The sequence below is a fragment of the Drosophila biarmipes genome, unplaced genomic scaffold, assembly GCF_025231255.1.
Source record: "Drosophila biarmipes strain raj3 unplaced genomic scaffold, RU_DBia_V1.1 ptg000013l, whole genome shotgun sequence".
NCBI lineage: Eukaryota > Metazoa > Arthropoda > Insecta > Diptera > Drosophilidae > Drosophila > Drosophila biarmipes.
In genome coordinates, this window is record NW_026114532.1 from 1,052,296 (window position 1) to 1,061,316 (window position 9,021).

The 9,021-nt window shown below is 41.8% G+C and overlaps 1 pseudogene; it reads left to right on the top strand.

Moving 5' to 3' along the window:
* The first annotated feature begins 4,126 nt into the window (after positions 1-4,126).
* LOC122818701 (histone-lysine N-methyltransferase SETMAR-like) lies at positions 4,127-5,809 on the top strand (annotated as a pseudogene).
* Positions 5,810-9,021: the final 3,212 nt, after the last annotated feature.

Genomic DNA, 9,021 nt, shown 5'->3' on the forward strand with positions numbered 1-9,021 from the left:
AAAATTACTTCGCGAAAGTTTCAGGATTAGAGGCAACCTTTATTTCTGAGAGGTTATTTAAAATAATTTAGTTGCCTAACCAGGTAATCCGAACATAAGTATCAGGCTTAAACGAGACAGTATCCGCTGAACCTATAAAGATCTGTCATTTTACCATCCATTCTCCGACTTTGCCTGGCTGGCGAATAAATACGACAGCCTTTGTTCGTCCTCATTTTGCTGAAGACTTTCTTCCGGACGGCAGGTAAGTCGTAAGTCTTTCGTTTTGTGATCCGAAAAACGTAAAATCCGCCCACGGTCACTCCAGATCCACCGCGTTGTCGCATTTCCTAGGAAGTTCGTTCGAGAAATTCGATACGTCTAAAAATGTATCAACAAATAAGGGTACATCCGAAGCATTCCCAGTTTCAACGCATTTTACTTCGCAACAGCGAGGGGCACACTCGAGATTTCTAACTACAGGCGGAAACTTTTGGAGTCAATTGCGCGCCATTCCTAGCGATTAGAGTCCTGCAACAGCTGACTGACAGACCGAGATCGACACTGAGAGAACAGCCAAAACTCTCGGCGTTCGATGGAATGCGACGTCCGATGAGTTCTTCTTCGTTGCACCAGTTAAAGCAACGGATATTTCCCCTACGAAGCTCCAGCAGGCCGACCAGCAGGCCGGCTTTCTCCATCTGTTGTGTCCTTATGCAAAAGATTTGGCTTCAGATGTAGGTTGGGGCGATAATCTTCCAACTGAGCTGTGCCAAAGGCGGAAGGTCCCGTCAAAACCCATGTGGCGTCTATGCTGACAGAAGATTTCCTAGATCTCTTTTACAATTTAGATAGAGCATTGCGGGTCCTCGAATTGTCCAGCGATGTCGTAAACAATCACAGCTGCCCCCGCGGAACAGCTAAGCGCAGAGAAGCGGCTGCGGGAAAATCTGATGAACAATTACTGTGCAAACACGTGCACTCCACTGGGAGCTGTCGTGGCGGTGACCGGTGCAGAACTTGTGACCGAGCGACCACACGCTGCTCAAAATGCACGCGTTTCCGGAACTATTCCGGCTTCGCGCCACAGCCCGCTTCTCGGCAACGTTCACGTCGGAAAGATTCGCCCACTCGCCAAGCGCTTGCCCTTCCACCGCCCTCAGCATCCTCGACACCAGCTCCGTCGTGGCGCTTCCACAACGCCATAACGTCATCTTCCTTCCAACTGCGTTGGTGACGGTAAAGCCCGGGGAGAACACGTTCGACACCGCCGCACTCATCGATCTGTGCACAGTAACAAGCTCCATTGACGCATCCATGGCCGCCGTGTTTTGTTTGCCGACGACCAATCTGGGAGTGGAGACCATATGCACTGCGACGAAGGTCGACGAGACGATGAACATGCGTATCCGCACACCCATCCGTGCGCTTAGTGAGGGCGTGGTGAAAAAGTTTAGGGACACTAGCGGATAATCGGTTCCATCGGCCAGCATCCACCTAACTGAATTTTGGCTTCCACACGGTCGACGATGGACTGCCGGCAGCACAAAAGAAGGTGCTCGGGTGGATCCTCTCCGGCGCCTGTACGCAGGTATAAGGCGTTGGCGATTTTTTTCAGTGCTAGCGATTGCAAGGGGAGCGGAATGTTTAGGCCCACTGTTCGGCGAACCTGGACCCCTATTGCGCCGCTCCCCTATTGCACCGCTTTTTTAGTGCACCGCTCTCCCATTACGAACAAAGCTAAGCTGTGTTAATTCCCCCCTCCGGGGACTTCGCAAGTCGAGTGTTTCTCCCTACAGCGCAGCAGCAGTTCTCCGTCACGACGATCACCGCACCATCAGCGACCCGCCGCAACCGGCCGACGCCGTAAGGCAGTGATACAAAATCACTTACCCATAACAAAAGTTTCATTCTATTCCCGGTAGCTATAAGTAGAGAGATCCTTTCGTTTTATCGTCCGTGGCGGTAATTATTCCATTCCGGATTAAAATATTAAGGAAAGTTTTACCTTGACTGGCACCAATTTGTTAATGTACCTAAAAGCCGCTTCAACAAAGCCAAATTCGTCAATCTAGTTTTTGAAAAACTAGAGCCGACGCCAAACAAAAAAATTTACGATATTAAGGCACTTAGTCGGCGACGGGTTCATGTTGAACTCCCCTATAAAAAGAATGATGTCGATCAATGCCACCGCGCATTGCCAAAAGCTTTTTAACTGTGTCAGATGTGGCCTACATGTGGAGGCATGTAATGGTTATAAGGCTGTATCGTTAATCAGCAGTTTGCAAATCGACTGCAAAAAGTCCCATCCCATCGAATCACGGTTCCCTAACATTTTTTAATTATCGGACAAATTGTGTGGTTCCAAACTCCTACACAAACGCCATGGTCAAGTTAGTCGTCCTAAGTACCAACAAGTTAATAAGACATTTCCACAGAGTCAAACGTTTTCCCTATTGTGCACAAACAATAGGAAGACAAGTAAGATAAGTCATTAAGAAGTAGCACCTCGACAGCAGCACCAGCCAGCACAGTAACAACAAAGGCCTCAAAAACAACAATAAGAGCTAAATCACTAGCAGCTGTCCTCTCCCCCAAGAATAACCACCCGCGGAAGATCACTTTGTAAAGACTTTGTAAAAAAACTAAATGTTTAGGTTCTTGTTACCGGAGAACACCAACAGCTATTTTCTTTGCTGCCTACAGGGGGATTCAGCCTGAGGCAAGTTCAAGCTCAGAAAGTTTTGAGTTAAGCTCTGATCTCATCCAAAAGTCATCCCATTTCGTCAAATTGGGAGCTTTCCATGCTACCAAGAAAGAGTCGACTGGTATTGGTTCGCGGCTGTCGCGAAAGCATTGGTCCCAATCAAAACACTGATCTCTAGTAGCTCACTCCAAAAACAGAAAAATAATTAAAATTTATTAAATTACATATTTTATTAAATTTGTGCTTTTCTTGTCGTCTCCTAGTCTCGTAGTCTACGCCGTTCACGAATTTTATACCCTAGCAAAGGGTATAAAAGACAACTATATCTTATAGCTCCCATAAGAACTATCGGGGAAAAATTTAAAAAAATTATATCTTCGGTGTTTTTGAACATATAATCTTTTAAGCTTGAAAATAACATTTTTTAATTAGGTGATTTTCGAATTAAATTTTATCGAAATCGGACGACTATATCATATAGCTGCCATAAGAACAATCGGAAAATTAGTGGTAAAATAATATGAAAAAATTATATCTTCGGTGTTTTAAGCTTGAAAATAATATTTTTTAATTAGTTCTCAATTTCGAATTAAATTTTATCAACGTCGGAAGACTATATCATATAGCGGTCATAGGAACGATCGGAAAATCAGTGTGAAAATAATATATAACAAATTGAAGCTTAGGTGCTTTTTGACATATATCCTTCTTAGCTTGGAAATAAAATTTTTTAATTAGTTCTGAATTGCGAATTCAATTTTATCGGACGACTATATCATATAGCTGTCATAGGGACAATCGGGAAATTAGTGGAAAAATAATATGAACAAATTATTTACTAAAGTTGATTATTTCTTATAACTGCAAGGGTATACAAACTTGGGCTTTTTGAAGTTAACTTTTTTTTTTCGTATTGAGGTACATCCTCAAAATATGTTACGATCTTGCAGGGGCTCATCAGAGCTACCTTGAGCTTAGGCGCTTTAACTGTAGGTATTGCACGTGCTTTTGCGGTGGTGACCATCGGCCCCTTGGTGAATGTCAACAATCCGACCTCTAGTGTCCCTTTTTGCTTTCTCGTATAAGATAATTACTAAATCTCTCAACACAAGCGTCAACAGCGGTGGCTTGAAACATTTAGTTTTCATCTTGAGCGTTGAAAGACTTTCTCTTAGCCATTTCTTCCAGAAGCCATCGGCCAGAGACATCGTAACATGAGGCTCCGAATGTCACGACTTACACAGCATAATTATGCGGTAACTCTTGGCCAGTCGATCACCCGCTTGGCTGAGTGATCCTCTTGGTTGACCTGACAAGCAGTACCGAATATCGATAGGATTATGAGCTGCTGCAGGGCAAACTTTAATCTCAGAATCGCGTTTATGCGGCTCTTACAGCTTGCTAAGGCGTTGAGGATTTGGTATCTCCTCGTTGAGTATGATGATAACCGCTTCGTTCTTCATAGTGAAGTTCAGATCCGTATTTTGTCTCTCAAGAGCATCTAGCACCGTCGACGTCAACGTTATGAGCCAAAGTTACCCAACGGCAACGCTGCCACATCAAAAGTTTCCAGTATTTCCCCAGGAATTGCCAGGAATTTGTCAAACACAAGCCCAGCTGTGAGTAGTTCAGGTCCTGGAACCGATACAGACTTTAGAGGCGCTAAACACGTCTTGGGGTGACTAATGAACATTGAACTTCGCTATTCGCCTCGGTTTTTAAAACATAACAGCAGTAGACAACATGAGGTGTATGAAGGTGTGTAGCAGACTTTGTAGGCGACCGTTTTTCCTTGGGATGCATTGGGAAATCCTCACAACCTTTAATTTAAGGAATAAATCCAGCCAATGTCTCTATTCGACTGCATCGTTTTCTCTAAACGAATCAGCTCATTCTACGCCAGTTCGCCAAATGTTCTGCAATGTAACTTTGGCCGAACGATGAAAATTCCCAAAAATCTGAGCGAGTATAAGACGATCATGATAACATATAGAACTTTTCTCTTTAAGTACTTATATGTTGATTTTATCGCTGTCATAACCGGCAATGGTTCCGTTTGGGAAATGTCCCAAGTCCAGGGCAGGCAAAGATTTTTTTCCAGGCCGTCCACGGTGGCAGTCCGATAAGTAGTTAGCCTTACCGTCCGATGGGGTCGCGACAGAAAAATATGGCGGTATGGCACCCAATGTGATGCTAATTCTTGCAGGGGCAAATACTTTATGAACGGCGTAGGCCACAACAAACGTGCTTCCTGTTGCCCCCTTCTCTTTTTGTAAAAGAAATTGAACAGCGAAATCAAACAGCGCTTAAATGCTGTATACGGTGACTCTTCTCCTTCGATGGCGACCGTCAAAAATTGGTTTAAAGAGTTTCAACGTGGTCGTACATCGTTTTTTGATGAGCCACGCTCAGGTGCCCCGAAAACGGCTAACACGGAGAATAACGTGACAAAAATCCACGATCTCGTATTGGCAGACCGCCGGTTGAAGATACGCGAGATAGCTTAGACATGAAATTTTGGGCATGAGAAAGCTGTCGGCGCGATGCTCACTTCGGACAACAAACGCAACCGTAAGACCACTTCAGAGCAGTGTTTGACCCTGTTTAAGCGCAATCCGAAGGAGTTTCTGCGTCGTTTCGTAACCGTCGACGAAACATGGATCCATTGGTACACACCAGAGATCAAGGAACAGTCAAAACAGTGGACCTTCTCCGAAGAATGCGAAGACTGTCCCATCCGCCGGAAAGGTGAGGGACACCGTTTTTTGGGATTCACAATGTGTGATCTACATCGACTACCTGGAGAAGGGAAAAATGAGCCGGGCTGTACTATGCCGAATTATTGGGCAGATTCGCCGCCGAATCGCAGAAAATACGGCCCATTTGACGAAGAAAAAAGCGCTCTTCCATCATGACAATGCACTGGCTCACACTTCCGCCCTCGCCAAGTCTAAATTGGTCGAATTGGGCAACGAACTGCTACCTCATCCACCATATTCTCCAGATTTGGCGTCTTGTGACTTCTTTTTGTATCCAAACTTAAAAAAGTCACTCTCTGGACAGAAATTTTCGTCGAATAAGGAGGTCGTCGCAACCACAGAGGCCTATTTTGCAGAGAAATAAATCGCCACTTGTCCAACATTTTTTTTATTGAAGGCTAAGTACTTATACGCGGCGGTTTCGACCATAAGTTACTGCGGACAAGCAGTAACTGCCTCGAAATCCGCTTGCTTAAGGGACTTTTTAAGGCATCGGATTCTCCGCACTAATAAAAACGCAGCTGACCATAGACAGTTTATAGTTGCTAATGAAAAGGAAGCATCTTCCATATTCTGGCTACCCGGGGACATCAGATCACTTTGCAGTCACCTGGTCCATCCTGCATGCTTGTCAACGTTGAATCAGTCCTCCAGGAGGCATATATATATATATATATATATATATCACTTTCAGACTTGTCCTCCATTTTATCGTTGTTTCCCCATGGATTGACATGCTCGAGGCTATGTTGAACCGCAATCGTGTTAGGTTAGGTTAGGTTAGGGCTCTTCGCTCAGCGCTGAAGCTTGGCGAATTCCAATACTTTCCCGGTCGCCAATGCCACAGAGTGATAAGTTTCGTAGCGTGGGGAGACTCATTGTATACGTCCGCCAAATTGGCCCCGGAAGGTTGCAGTTCGGTTCTGATTTGTGGCTTTAAAATTCAGTATGAAAAATCTTTTATATGGTTGGTTCGGGGATGGCGCAAGAGACGTTGGTTCCAATCAAAGCACTGATTTCCTGTAGTTCACATCAAAAACAGTCGGGCAGAAAAACAACTGAATTCATTTATTCATGTTAGCATGTGTGTTAATAAAATAAGTCTCCTTGCTTGCTCCTCCGTCTATTTTTTACAACTGTGACACTTCTACTGCTTGGATTCGGCCACGAGACTTGTAAGAGAGAAAGAGTTAACAGTAATGCACCTTTCGAGTTCCAGTGTATCCCGAATAATTCTGCAGGTTATGGCCGCAGCGGGGATATTTATGTGTTAGGCTTTTCTGATCTATATCGCTGCAGAGTCCTTAGTCTGTGGACAAGCATTAAGACCTTTAAATCCACATCATGCCCTTTTAATACCTGAGGTTATAGACTAGGTATTGAGACGAGATTTAAAGATAAACTCCACAAAAACGTATTTGGTCGACTGCCTTTCCGAAGTAAGTTTTTCTAACTCAATGCTGCATGTTCACCACGTTCCCTTTCAATAGAAGTGTGCTGTGATAACAATTATACCGAATCCAGAAAACATGTACAACCTTGTCGGATATGCCTGCTACCCATATTCCCCTAAATATGATTCTTGGTTGAATCAAAAGTGTATAAACCATGCTGGATGCCATTCTCGATCACCAGTTTGGTTTTACGCATCATCATTGGACCCCAGAGCAATCACAACGAGTTCCCAGAATATTTGTAATGCTTTTGAAAATACTGATATTTTTCTTGAGTTGTTCCTCTCCGTTGGCAGATCTCTTGTTTTAAAATGATTCTTTCTTGTTCGATGTATAATGGTCCAGATGAAATGATTCTGATCAAAAATATATACTTAATCTCTGCAAGCAATAGGGCGATTATTCTATCGCCTATTGTCCATTAGTTATTAATAAGTGACTTCTACAAAGACAATAGTACATACTTACCAAAAAAAATACACTAAAAAAATATACATATATCGCGTAGAAGTCACTCCTTGACAATAGAAAGATGATATTACAAATTTTACAACAACAAAACTGGTTGCGATCGCCAAGAAGTAACTTCAGAGACACACGATAGAACTCATTTTATAAACACAAAATTGTTGGAAAAAAAAATTGTAAACTCAATAAATTTCCGATACCTCTTTATTTCCCCACACACGCTATTATTTTTCGTCCGAGCGTCAGTTTGATTCGCAATTTGCATGTGTGTACAGATCTGTAAAAAATTTGTGTGTTTATTCCAGAGACAGTTACTCATGAACGTTGCACTTGAGATAGTTTAAATTCAAAAGGTTGTAATAACACCTTTTCTGTAATCTAATACATAGATGCTTCAAAAGAATTTAGTCGTATCGATGATGGCAATGCTGAAGAATTTATCCTAGGAATATCAAAGTTATAAAACTGCTTCTGCCCCTGATTCTAGAAAGATATTTTCTTTTCAGTGGCACAGATATAACGCCACCTCGCGAGTCCTTGTGTCACCTAGTCACAATATAGTACAAACAAGCGTCGCACCACTTGCTTGGTGGCCTATCTTATTTTCTGCATGTGGGTGCAATCTTAATCAAATTTTCAAAATATTGATTATGTAACTGCTGTAACTTTCAAAAGAATCGCATCTTTTAATTATATTTGACATGTCGATGGCTATTATTAACAAGAACACAATCTCATTTTTTTCAAATATTACAAAATTTATGCGCTGGACAGTTTTTAGTGTTATGCTCCTTTGTGGTCGTGCCACCCTGCTGAAACAAACTAGGCCTTATAGTTTTGTAAATGTAGGCGTTTATCAAGCGGACAGACTGCCAGACATACGGACGTGGCTAGATCGACTCGATCAGTGATCATGATCATGAATATAAGTTCTTTATGGTGACGAAAAAGCCTGTAACATAGTATTCGACTGGTTGTGTACTCTTTTACTCTACAAGTAACTGGTATAAACCACTTAGGAACGAATAATCGAAAAAGGAAACTACCATACCGATTTAACTATAAAAATTAAAAATATTTATTGTTATTATTATGATCGAAAAAATTTAGAACCGCTGAAAACCAAAATGGTTGTATTGTATCGTTGGAGATGATATTATAGCGAAAGCTGTAGTCCGGTATAAAAGACCCCAGCCAAATAAAGAAAATAAAAACAATTCTTCTTACTAAACCTAATAGAGTTTTTACCGTACCAAGCTCGAGTAAAGTTTATCCTCACTAAGCCCACACCAATTTTGACGTATCGGATTATAGGTTTGTTTAAAGTCGGCCCCATACCAAGTTTCCAGTTTTCAAATAATATCTTTTGTTCAATAAAAATAGAGATTTGTTCTAGCTAAATAGATTCGCTTGGTCCATTTAGTTTGATTGAATAGACCACAAAATACAATTTTAATATTTATATTTTCATATTTTTTAGGTATAATCGCTTTCTGTATTTCTCAAGTATTTTTACCGTTTTACCATCGTTTAATGATTAATATTATTAATTATTATAATATTATTATTCTCTTTTGCTATTCCCATATAATCTTTATCTTTATACACTCCACAGTTCAAATCTTACTGAATCATTAGCTCAAACGTATTTTAT